At 42.3% G+C, this 13,856-nt stretch overlaps 1 pseudogene; it reads left to right on the forward strand.

Moving 5' to 3' along the window:
- Positions 1-8,530: 8,530 nt before the first annotated feature.
- On the forward strand, positions 8,531-9,114 carry LOC133067413 (WASH complex subunit 3-like; annotated as a pseudogene).
- The last annotated feature ends 4,742 nt before the right edge of the window (positions 9,115-13,856 follow it).

The following is a 13,856-nucleotide window of genomic DNA, read 5'->3' on the forward strand; positions in this document are numbered from 1 at the left end:
ATTTGAAATTTTTTAATTTTGCAGGATCCAACAATGGATACTTCTGGCTTGAAGAGTCTCTGAAAGAGAGATTTGGAGCACCCAGAGAGTAGCTATAAGGAAAGAGCCACCCAGAGGAAGTGAGATGCAGGTATCCCTCTTGAGTTGGAAGGGAACATGTGGGTGTAATAAATATCTCCACCTCCCTCTGCGCCCTCCACCTCCTGTCCTGCTGATGCCAACAGCAGCCGAACCCAACCGGAAGCCAGAACCCATCAAAGTATATTCACGATGTCCACATGGGCCAGCCTCTCTGTCTGGGAGTGGATGGGAGGAAAGTGAGTCTGGAAGGGCAAAAAGAAGACACCCAGAGCAGGAGCCAACAGAGGAAAAGAGCTGAGCTGCTTTTTGCACCTGTCTCTATTAATGATGCAAAAAAATTGAGAAAACAATACATACTGATTCAGGAGCACACCTGGGAAGGCAGTGGTTTGTGGTGCATAGGGCTGAGCACCAGAATTTTGATTACAGTTGGTCCACTTGGTTTTGAGATTTATTTTGAAGGAGTTATTAACTTGAGCTTTAAACACGAACAAGCGGAATGATTAATTCTAAAACTGCTGCTGTTGCAGATCTTATCCTGAGTGCATCCTCATTAAAAAGAGAAAAATTCTTCCAAGTCATGAAACACAGTGCCAGTTGATTTGTGTGAATGTGGAATCAGGAAGCAAGTGTCTATGTCAGGAAGGCTTGAGTGAGGACACGGGAGAAGTCCGATGGAAAAGACAAATGTCTTTAAACCTTAGAGGAGATGCAAAAGATTTAGGACAGGTCTTCTTAGCAGATGGTGATTCTTCCTCTTGGTCAGATGACCTGCCTATTTTGGGGTTAATCATCTCCATTTTATTCTTTTCAACATGAGGACTGTTGGTGAAAAAACAAGATGATTGAGAATTCAGTCATCTCTTTGACCTACTAGGAAAGCTGTAAACTTTCTCTGTGTGCTTTTTTTAAATTTCATACAACCCTAAACTTTATCTCCCATCTTCCCTAAATTCTATCTGTACTTTATCTTTTGTGGAATCTTTTGGGTGTCCATAAACAAGTCCTTCATAATAAGAGAGTTTTAGAACACTTTCTTATTTTAGGTGGGTAAACCAAGGTCTTTTTCTCATTGATTTTAATAAAAACTGAAGGCATGAACACATCAGTGTCTAGTACAGATGAATTCACCAGCCATTTTTCACCAAGAGGACATGGAAGGGAGAAACTTCAGGTGATTGTCAGCAATTTTAACATCTGGGTATACAGTCAAGTTCCCTTTAATTGGAGCCTTCGGGTGAGCTGGGTTTTTGTCTCTTTGCTCAGAATCTCTGAAGGGGAAAGTTAAGAAAAGTTGAGTGCATTGCTATTAATTGCTTCTTCCCATTCCTGCAGTCCAAGAATCTAATGAGGGGAAACTAATAGGAAAACGTTTGCTGTGGTTCCACATACTTTGATAGGTGGAAAGACAGGCAACACAAATTTTCTATTCATTTGCTCACAAATGTGAGCCAATTTGGAGGTAGACTAGACAGGATCGTTAACTATGAGGTCAGGAGTTTGGTGTTCTAATTCCACTGTTTTACTAACTAGCTGTATGTGCTCAGGGAAATTTTACTTAATTTTCTATTTCTTACAGCTTTCCAGCAGAATGCTTGGAACACAGCAATCAATCTACATTCAGGAAACTAAAATGTCAGGTCCTAGGAGCAAGGGAGGTGGAGTATGGTAGCTGAGGATAGCCACAAGGGGTCATATCACACAGGACCTCAGAGACCTGATTAAGCATTTTACTCTTTATTCTAAGATCATCAAGAGGGCCCTGAAGGGTTTCAAGCAGGGGCTGACATGGCTTGAGAAGATCATCCTGGTTCCATTTTGGGAAATGTATCAGAATCCCTTATATAACATTTGAAGTTCGTTATGTCAAAACATGCTCACATTGCATGTGTTCCTATGCTATGGTATAATAAAGAATTTGTCTGGTCTTTGTCCCTGATTCATGGCACAGAGCTTCCAAAACTCTTGGAATTCCCCAAGTGATAGAAGTATATTTGTTATTCCTGAGGCCCTGAGCCATACTTAAGTTTATATTAATAAGATGACTCAGGAACTTCCTTGGAGGTCCAGTGGCTAGGACTCTGTGCTTCCAATGCAGGGGGCACAAGTTTGATCCCTGGTCAGGAAACTAAGATTCCATATGCTGTGTGATGAGGTCAAAAATAATAAGATGACTTGAGGATCTCCTAAATAGCTTCAGGATGGGCTGGTCACAGGAAAGACCAACCACCTGATCAGAACTTTAAATGATGTGTGACCAGTCCAGTCCTACTCCTCCTGTGGGGAGAGGGACTGGCGACTGTATTCAGTCGCCTGGTCAATGATTTAATCAATCATATCTATGCAATGAAGCCCCAATAAAAACTGAACCCTGGAGCTCAGGGGAGCAGCCTGGTTGGTGAACACACCAATGTGCCAGAAGGGTGAGGCATCTTGGTTCCCCGGACGCAGCAGAGAAACTCTGTGCTCAGGACCCTCCCGAACCTCACCCCATGTATCCTGTCATCTGGCTGCTCCCGATCTGTATCCTTTATAATAAAACTGCAATCATATAGTACTTTCCTGAGTTCCATGAGTTATTCTAGAGAATTACCAAAACTGAGGGGAGTGTGGGAACCTCCTGGATTCATAGCTAGCTGGTCAAAAGTGTGGGTGACCTAGGAACCCGCAACGTTACCTTGCAACTGAAGGGAGGGCAATCTTCTGGAGGACTGAGTTCCCACCTGGTGGGGTCTGCACGAACTCCAGGGGGTTATACCAGAATTGAATTGCAGCACACCAGGTGGTGTCAGACCAGTGTAGGTTGAAACAGAATCCCAGGCTATTTTGCTTTGCATGCTTGTATGCTAAGTTGCTTCAGTCATGTCCAGCTCTTTGTGACCCCCCATGGACTGTAACCCACCAGGCTCCTCTGTCCATGGGATTCTCAGGCAAGAATACTGGAGTGGGTTGCCATAGCCTCCTCTAGGGGATCTTCCCAACCCAGGGATGGAACCTGTGTCTCTTACATCTCCTGCATTGGCATATGGGTTCTTTAGTCATTCTCAATCAATTTCAAGTCAAAAAACCTTTTGTCAAAAGGAGTTTTTTAAAAATTGTACCCAAACTAAGAAATGGACATATTTTTCTGCACTGGAGAAAAACCACTGGCTTTGGGCAGCTCAAAATTCAAACCTGGTTACCTGGTGGCCCCCCTGAAGCCTCAGCGCCATTCATGCCTCTGGTTATTAGCCCTAATGTAGCTTGGGAGTGAAATCTTGCTTTTCCATTACTGGCTATACTGCAGCCCCTGATATTTGCTTCTGAGATGTGTTACTTTCACTGGGCCTGGAAGCCTGCATGTCTGTCATCTCAGGCCATGCTGTGTGAAATTCCTTCCCAACAAACAATGTGGACTGGATATTTCGGTGACCTTTGAAATGAAACTTCAACCTTTCATAGTTGTTTAAACTAGTTGCTTACATAAGTGTTGTTTGCCAATGCTAAAACCCCTCCATTTTCATAGCCTTTCTGGACCAGCACACTCCTTGGTTTCCCTGCAAATTAATAAATATTGAACTATGCTTGCAATAAATCTAAAATTTTATTGAATATCTTCTAGAAATGACTATAGTAAAATTTCAGGTTAATAGTGGGCAGGAGAAAAAAGTGTCTTCCAAAATACGGTCTTAACACAGCCTATTTCAGTCCAGACAGATCACAGGTTACACATTCAATATGCCCAAGCTAGGCACGGAATTAGAAAGGTCCTTTTTTTTTTTTTTTTTTGGCTGTGCTGCATGGCATGCGGGGTCTCAGTTCCCCGCCCAGGGATCAAACCCATGCCCTCTACATTGCAAGTGCGAAGCCAGGGAAGATCAAGATACTGGTATTTTGTATTACATGATTTAGCAAATTCTGCCATTAAAGTTCTTTAGACCTTTTATGGACTTCCCTGGTGGACCAGTGGCTAAGATTCTGTGCTCCCAATGCAGACAGCCCAGGTTGGATCCCTGGTCAGGGAAATAGCTCCCACGTGCCACAACTAAGTGTTCACGTGTCATAACTAAAGTTCCTGCAGGTCACAACTAAGACCCAGTGCAGCCAAACAAATAAAATTTTTTAAGTTTTTTAGGCCTTTTTAATCATTTGTATTATAAATTTGGTTATCAAGTTTTTCATAACTAGAGATAAAAACCCATTACAAATGATTCGCAAAAATAGCTCTCTTCTAAGGTATCCACAGCATCAATGCTTCTGATCCCAGTAGCATAATAATAATTGTCCAGGAGGAAAATCCCCAATTGTCCATCACCTTTATCATAGATCGAGCTGGAAGAACTCCACCTGGCCACAGAGGAATTCTGTTTTTTTTCTGCCTCCCACTATATTAAATGCTCTTTTACCACTTTCCTCTTTGCCTTACCATCCTGGACATTCTAATCATTCCTGCCAGAAAAACACAGGAAAAATAAATTTTTTAATGTTTAGAAGTTGTTAAAAGGAAAGGGTTGACTGGCATTGTCCTTGTTGTGCCACTGGTCACAGAGCTCTTGGTAATTCAGTCTCTAGGCCTCATTCTGATTCATCTCCAGCTTCAATATCGCTGTCATTACTGTCATCAGCCTAAGGCTGGCTTTGCAAGAATCACATAGAACCACAGGGTAGAGAAAGAGCTAGTGGATCCTGCCCTCAGCGTCCTATGTCACCTTCTTTATTTCATGCCACCAAGACAAAGCTTAATTACAGGTTCTTACTCTTTTCCAGCTGAGCTATTTAAAATCCTAAAAGATGATGCTGTTAGAGTGCTGCAGTCAATATGTCAACAAATTTAAAAAACTCAGCAGTGGCCACAAGACTGGAAAAGGTCAGTTTTCATTCTAATCCCAAAGAAGGGAAATGCCAGAGAATATTCAGACTACCATGCAATTGTGCTCATTTCATATGCTAGTAAGGTTATGCTCAAAATCCCTCAAGCTAGGCTTTCAGTTGGGAAAGATTGAAAGCAAATGGAGAACGAGGCGGCAGAGGATGTGATGGTTACATAGCACCACAAGCTCAGTGGACGTGAACCTGAGCAAACTCTGGGAGGTGGTGAAGGACAGGGGAGCCTGGCCTACTGCAGTACATAGGGTTGCAGGGTAGGACATGATTTAGCAACTGAACCACAAACCTTAGTCAACTTTATCAAGACTTCTAGGGGATCATTAGAAATATGTCATTACTAATTGTTCCTGAGGATATAAGACAAGAATAATATTCTCTATTTTGGAGTAGAAGGAAAAAAGTATATGGCATATAATACATGTCAGTTCAGTTCAGTGGCTCAGCCGTGTCCACCTCTTTGAGACCCGATGGACTGCAGCACGCCAGGCTCCCCTGTCCATCACCAACTCCCAGACCTTTCTCAAACTCATGTCCATATATACAGTTTTATATATATATATATATAGTTATATGTGTGTGTATGAGAGGTGAGAGATTTCACATAGGCCATCAGCGCGTGTGTGCTCAGTCATGTCCGGCTCTTTGCGGCCCCATGGACTGTAGCCTGCCAGGCTCCACTGTCCATGGAATTTTCCAGGCAAGAATACTGGAGTGGGTTGCCGTTTCCTACTCTAGGGGATCTTCCCAACCCAGGAATGGAACCCCTACCTCTGTGTCTCCTGCATTGGCAAGTGGATTCTTTACCACTGGTGCCACCTGGGAAGCCCACTGCACAGAATAATACCAAGATCTTATGAAAGGGCTTGAATATACCAGCATACCCTTCACAGTCAAGTCCTGTACTGGAGTGGGTAGCCATTCCCTTCTCCAGGGGATCTGCCCAACCCAGGGATCGAACAGGGGTCTCCCTCATTGCAGGCAGATTCTTTACCGTCCGAGCCACCAGGGAAGCCCCTACATGTGTGTGTATTATCTACATATAGATACACAAATATACACACACATACATATTTTGGCTCCTTTTATTTGTATGTGATTTCTATACCTTCTCACATAATTTTTCCAAAATATTTTCCCTTACAGAGAGTATTCAGAGGTATTTTCAGGTAGTAGTTACCAGAAAAAAGAAAATCAGAGTGCTTTAATAAGCTTTTATGGTTTTCATCAAAAATAAGTGTCTTTTTAAATATAACTGGTCCTTGTAATTATATAAATGTAGTCATATTAAACCCAGTAATGTAATTGATGAGATGTTTTTGATCTCCAATAATTGGATCAACTACAAAGCCAACTAAGATATTTAAGTGTTATTTTCATTCCCAAAGAAAAGAAAGGGGAATGAAAGAAAGATAAAACCTTCTTGGTCACAGCTAGAACCCAGAGGACTATTTCACCTGTCTCTTGGCATGAATTTTACCTCAAACACACACATACAAAAATCTACTTCAAACAAACATCTACCATTAGCTCAAACCTGATCAATAAAGTCAGCAGAAGCGGGGCACTCTTCATGCCATTAGAGAGAAAATATACCTGCATTATTCGGGAGACCTGAGGAGAAAGAGATCCAAAAAAAGTTTTCCCCTTGAAAATAGTAAGAAAAGTAAATAGCCATCTTTTAGATTCTGGGAATGGGGTGATATGGTTGAAACTTATTATACAGGTCTTCAAAAGATTCTTGTGCTGCTTTAGTTTTAACCATTTTCTTAATTTAGTTATAGTTAATTTACAATGTGTTCGTTTTGGGTATACAGAAAATGGCTCAGATAGATATATAGATAAATACATATACTTTTTCAGCTTCTTTTCCACTATTGGTTATTACAACATATTGTAGGTCCTTATTGTTTATCTAGCTTATATATAGTAGTGTATATAGGTTATACCCAAACTCCTAATTTGTCTCTTCCCTGCCTGCTATCCCCTTTGGTAACCATGTTTGTTTTCTATGTCTGTGAGTCTATTTCTGTTTGCTGTTTTGTTAACAAGTTCATTCACATCATTTTTTAGATTCCACATATAAGTGATATCATATATTTGTCTTTGTATGACTTACTTCACTTAATATTTCATTTCACTTATTACACAGGGTCTTCAGAATATCCTAGTTCTACCTTAAATTTAACTCCAGGGCTTTGTTCATTCTGATAGCGGGATAACACAGGTGTTGTGAGATGAAACAGAAAATTCTCTTCTGCTAGCTGAAATGGACTTCCACGCTTCAAAGTCACAGGACAGAGTTTGTCCTCTTAGCTACAGAAATCATTTATTTCCTCAGGATCTGAACTAAGAGAGCACAACTGTTCTGTGAAGGGCTCAGGATATACACCAACTGGTGTCCCTTGGTGTGAGTGGGACTCACAGGAGCAGGGTCAGCGGGGCCCGGGGTCTGCCTCCCGTGTCCTGCAGAGAGATGTGCTGGGGCCCAGTGAAAGACATGCGCTGAGCAGAAGAGTCTCAGAGGGCTTGTATCCCTCTGTTTTATGAGATGTGTATAAAGGCGTCTTCACATGAGGGATTAGACATTTTATTTATGCACACCAAGGCCTTCCCTCCCCGGTGGCTCAGATGGTAAGGAATCTGCCTACAATGCAGGATATCCGGGGTTTGATCCCTGGGTTAGGAAGATTCCCCTGGAGAAGCAAATGGCTACCCACTCCAATATTCTTGCCTGGGGACAAGACAATGGACAGAGGAGCCTGGCAGGCTATAGTCCATGGGGTTGAAAAGAGTTGGACATGACTGAACAACTTTCACATGCACACCAAGCAGTTCTCATCGTAGGTGCCCACTGTCTAGGGGGATTCTCTGATGCCTCGGTTTCCAGACCTTGGAAACTTCAAGTCCCCGGGGGGACATTGAGTCTGAGAGCTGGCTCACTGCCAGGCAACTGAGAGAGGAGCCCAGTGTCAGAGTCACACGCCAGACAGTGCTGCTTGTCTCCGCAACGCACAGCAGCACATAGTTGCACATACACAACATACACACATCTGCGGTTGTTGGGGGGAGATGGGAGTCATTAATAGATTTTATTTTTTTAAGAAGGTTTTTAGTTTCAGGCAATGATGATGTGTCAATGTACAATAGGTGCATCAATTGCAACTGTATTAGGTCTCTGTGTTTAAGGCAGACTTTCATTAGAAGCAGTCCCCAGGCTAGCTGGAATAAGGTGACTGGTTGGATTTCTAAGAATTTATAGAGCTTATGAGTCTGTTGCATCCCACATGAAGGACAGTTTGGTAAGGTCAAGAACGAACTGTCTCGCCCTCATTCTTGATGCTAGAGTTCCACATCCACCAAGCTCTTTTTTTTTTTTTACTAGAAAAGGGAATAGTCTTTCTAAGTTTCATCCTTTTAAAAGTACCTTCTCTTTCTGCTTGTTACCAAACATGCATTTTCCTTATTGTTTAAAATGTATATAAGAGGGGACTAGGAGAGGCATTCGGAGGCTATTACCGGGTTGGGTGGGCCGGGCTAGGGAGGGGTTTGGGGGTGAGCCCTGGGTCCCCAGTCCACTGAGGAGATGGATGAGGATGGGCTTTCTCTCATGGGCTCAGGCACAGACCTGACTAAAGTGCCAGCTATTCAACAGAAAAGATCGGTGGCATTTCTAAGCAAGTTTGCAATGCACACTGTAGAGTTCCTCAACGGCTTTTCTACAGTTTGTGAGGAGAAACTAGCAGACCTTTCTCTTCATATCCAGCAGATTGAAACAACTCTCAATATTTTAGGTGCAAAGTTATCATCTATCCCAGGCCTAGATGATGTCACATTTGGAGCATCTCCTATAAATGTCACTAGGATCACAAATGGAACACATTCTGAAGCCACTTCAGAGCAATCACGCAGAACAGTTTACAGGACTCTGGACCACAGGAAAGTGAAGTAACACCAGAAAATATCTTAAATGTAGCCAAGGATCCAAGATATGCCAGATATCTCAAAACGGCTCAAGTGGGTGTTCCAGTGATGGCAATAAGAAACAAAATGATATTGGAAGGACTAGACCCAAATTTTCTTGAGAGGCCAGATGCTCCAGTGCCTGATGGTAAAGGTGAAAAAAACACAGAAGAAAGTTCAGATAGTGAATCTTCTTTTAGTGACTAAGCTTAATTTTCATAACAATTATATATACACGTGTTAGTGTACCTTTACATTCTATAACAAAGAGCCCGAACTCTAATTCTTAGTTATAAAAACATCAAGTGGCTACAGATCTGCCACCAAGCTTCCTCTGTTAAAAAAAAATAATAATAAAGCATTTATTAAAAAAAAAAAAAAAAGTGTAAGGTCCTCCCACTTTGGAGAGCAAGACCTGGACTTAACCTTGGACTCTTCACTCACTAGTTCTAACTTACGAGGGATAGAACTAGTTTATCCCTAGTAAATTATTTAGCCTCTCAGAGGTTATTTTTTATCAGTAAAATGAGAGATTAATAATATCTGTCCACCTCATATAGTTATTGGGAAGATCAAAAGGAAAGATGTATGAAAGTAATTAACAAAATGAGGAATAAAAACCGTATGGTCATTGCACAGAACGGTTTTATAAACAGAAGTCACTCTTCAAATGTTCGTACATGTTCTATTAGCCCATATGACTCTTCTCTATTTCAAATCTAATCTCTTATTGGTTCTGGAAAAATGTATTATTGCTGCTTTAATTATTGATTTCTTGCCTTTGATTTTGATTGCTTATTCAGGAGGCCTCACTATTCAGAAATTGCAATACTGAACTCTATTCCCCAGATCTGCCTTCCTGAAATGTTTCATTTCTCAGTTTCTTAAAATTCTGGATATATTGCTCACGCTGTCTTCTTATTTAAGTGCCATTTCTGCTGTGTGCAACTAAAACAATATTTTTAGTCTGTCTTTCACAATGATTGTTACTTTCATTCTTTTTCATTCTGACCTTCACTTACTTGAGAGGAAGTACAGTCCATTTCATTTCTTTGAAAAGAGGCTCCAACCAGTTTCTGAATTATCTGTGTGGTTCCCCGCAGTTGCTCTTTCTCAGGATTAATTAAAATAAAGTTTTCTGTACACTCTTTGGTCTTTTTGGAGTGATAAAATTTTTTCAGGGAGCCCACATTAATTTTTCCTGTTTAATGCATTCTCCCTTAAGTTATCTTAGTGACTGACCTCTGCTCCACTGCAGAAAATTCTTTAGTAAAATTTCTGACTGATTTTGATAGAATCTCTGATGAAGAGTTTGACTGGGTTTCTGCTCACTCAACCATCTTCCTGGATAATTTTCTTACCATGTCAGATCTTTCTACCTTCTGGTTTCAAGAGTCTGGAAAACTTCAACAACAAAGGATGGGATTAAAACCAGAGAGCCAAGCATTTTCAATAGAAAACTGGAAAATGCTTTTTTGTGCTTTGGTTCTGCTGTCAAGACTCAGGCTGAGCCTAAGAAAGGGAGTGCAATGGTGGAATGTTGAAATAAAATCTTACCACAAACCCTGTAATAACTCTACTAATTAACCTCATTCCTAAAGTTTCCAAACCTTCCAGGCATCTTGCAAGTAGCAAAGGTTGTGTTGATTTCCTTAGCTATAAATGAAGGAGTACTAAATTATTTCCAAGGTCTTTTTCCACACTTGATCTTAGCCAAAAGGCCGAGAAGCGATCCAAGGTCTTTTTCCAAGCTCTGAATTTCTACACTAAATAATACTTAAGTTACAGGTTCATATGAATTGGTGACCAGAACTATCCCCACTTCCTGATACCCCACCTTCAAAATGTACATGTGTCTGTGCACATGAGCTCACACACACACATACACAGACACAGACACATACACACACACATACACACATACACACACATACACACAGAGACACACATACACACACACATACACACAGACACAGACACACACACACACACATACATACACATGCATATACACACACACACACACACACACACATACACACACAGAGGCCTGTTTTGATTTCCCCACTTGTAAATTTTTTAAATCAACTGCTATTAAATGTAACATGAACCAGTGAAAGGAGGAAATAAGAGAACTGAATAGGAAATTCCTCCCTCTGGGATCAGGGCAACCTCTGCACCCCCAATCTACCTCAACACGGGAGGTAACATTAGAGAAGACCCCACAGGCAGCCAGGGCAAGGATGGGGCGCCCAGTCTGGACTCAGCCAGGGGAGGCCCTGCAGCCCTCTGGTGGACACACTGTGGAACTGCAGCCTTCTCTGTATTTTAAAAAAGCTCCAGTGACCTGAAACTCTAACCAAGGGCCTATGTAAGGGACAGGCTAGCTCTTTGCTGCGAAAATGGTGCCTTGTGTCATTTTGAGGCACATTATCCCCGCAGCTGTTAGATATGAGGCTCAGGAAAAATCAAGGATGGATTTTAAGCTGGGTACTGTTAAATGACCTACATCTTTACTAGTATTTTGGGTTCTCCCAGCAGAAGAAAAAATTTTTAATTCAAGTGTTTCAGGCAAAGCTGCCAGCCTCAGGGCTCTTGTCTCTCCTCTGAACTTCAAGTACTCTTAATTTGCATTGTCCAAACCCACGTCTCAAGAAGATATCTGTGGCAACTAGGAGCAGAAAACTGAGGGATGAAATTGTTTTGACAGGCTCTGAATGGGAGAGTTGTGACAACTTCAAATTATTGTTCAGCCAGCGCTTAATGCCTATCTATTTGCCTATTCACTCATGTAAGCTACAAATATTCCTTAGTTCATGCTCTATCAGTCATTGCCTGTTTGCTCTCAGGCTTCTTTCTCATCTTTCTCTTAAAAACTGTTTCCTGCTTATCTTTGCCAACTATCTTCCAGTAAGAATGGGAGGCACTAGCAAGAGACTGGAGATAGAGAAGTAAGGAGAAGCCAGATTCTTTTTGTTGACCATCTCTGTCTGTTTTGAGCATCATTTTCCCACAGGGGTTCCAGTTCCCCATCAGTCAGCCCTTCCCTCCAGGGTCCTTGCCAGTCCCAGCCGTGGGACAGCCTCAGCCTCTGATTCTGGTGACACCATCCCTCTCCTGTGTCCTTCAAGCCCTCATGGTAGTAGCATTCAGCTTCCCATCTCTGTGCACTTCCCGTGTAATCAGTTCCCTGTTTCAAATTCCGTCTTTGAAATTCCTCTTTGAAATGCCCGGGATGATTTTGCTGTACTTGGTAATAAGGATACTGCAGTGGGCAAGACTGGCTCCATTCCAGATAGCATGGAGCTCACATGGAGCTCACAAAGTCTACTGGGGAAAACAAACATGAAACAATCAGTAGCATGATAAATATTTCAAAAGAGAAGTATATAAGAACATACATCAGAGAGACCTAGCCTAGAGTAAATTTTGTAGTTCCATTGGCGACATTGGAAACCTTAAGTCAATGGGTCTTTACACAATGACACAGTCCTGCAGGCGATGGTTGCAGCACAGCAAGTTTTAACGCTACTTCTCACCCTTCCTGGATCCAGCAGGGAAGAAAATTGTCCCTCACCAAAGATGGAAGTCAAGGGTTTCAAGGAGGATTCAGTGCATAGTAGTGGCAAAAAAAGCAGAGATGGAGTTATTCTGGCACCCTGCAGGGGTCCAAGAAAATTAGGTTCTGCCTGGTCCAGGCAAGGGAAGAACTAGAATCTTGGAGGAATGTATCCTCCCCCTGGCAACCACCAAAACACAGGAGTCAGGCAATATCCAGGCCAAGCCCAACTCAGAGAAAATGCCTTCGCAAAGTTTTAAGCTCTAGCATTTCAGTATTTCCTGAGCCTGTTCCCACCCCATCACCGCCCGCAGCGGGCCAGCCGGTTGCTGGGCTCTTTTGTCCCAACAGGTTTCTACCTGTGCCTTGATAGGCTTGGGGCATTCTCATCCTCTCTATATACTCCTCCATCCTGAAGAATTCCAGATTTACTCAACACCTTGACTTCTCTTGACAAATCATAAGAGGTCTGGATTAATGCTTCAGATGTGGGAAGAGAACTCTCTTCATTTGTGCCACTTAAATCACTGTTGACCAGATCTAAAGTGTGTTTTTTAATGGAGGTTTCTAATTCCACACTATAGAGGAAAATCATCACTGAAATGCATGGCCATTCAGAGCCACTGTGCCTTGCAGGAGCTCCCCATATGGAAGGAGGGAGAAAGCAAAGTAGGAGGATCTGTGCCCCCCTCCCAGCTCACTGCCTACCCTCGGTCAATACTGGAACTTGCACTCATGCTAAGTAGCTTCAGTCCAACTCTTTGAGACTCCATGGACTGTAGCCCGCCAGGCTCCTTTCTCCATGGGATTCTCCAGGCAAGAATACTGGAGTGGGTTGCTGTGCATTCCTCCAGGGGTTCCTCTCAACTCCGGGATTGAACCCATATCTCTTATGTCTCCTACACTGGCAGGCGGATTCTTTACCGCTTGAGCCACCTGGGAAGCCTATACTAGAAAGCATATCTAAAAATGTTATGACTCAAAAAAATAAAAAATGTTATGACTCAGCATACGACCACCCGCCGGTCTCTCCTTCAAACTCCAATTATACTTAGTCTGTACCATCAAAACTCATGACTCAGAGCCATTATGGGTCAGTTATGGCATCTGAGGCATGCCAAGAAAAGGAGGGAGCTCTGGTGTTGCTTGGGTCACTGGGACATGGGCCTGGAGCAGCCCCTCCATGAAAGAACTAAGCCCTGAGGCGTCTATTATATGTAATGAATTATCTTGTATCTTTTATGCTTCCAGAATGGTACTAGCTATGTGCCATCCTTGGGAGAACTGAGAAAATAATCATTCTAATAATTTTATTCTCTCTTAGAACTCCTGTTGAGAAGGCTGACCCAGTAACAAAAGCTGGTCCCGGTAATACTTTCGTCACTCTCTT

This window comes from Dama dama, chromosome 12 (assembly GCF_033118175.1).
Source record: "Dama dama isolate Ldn47 chromosome 12, ASM3311817v1, whole genome shotgun sequence".
Taxonomy (NCBI): domain Eukaryota; kingdom Metazoa; phylum Chordata; class Mammalia; order Artiodactyla; family Cervidae; genus Dama; species Dama dama.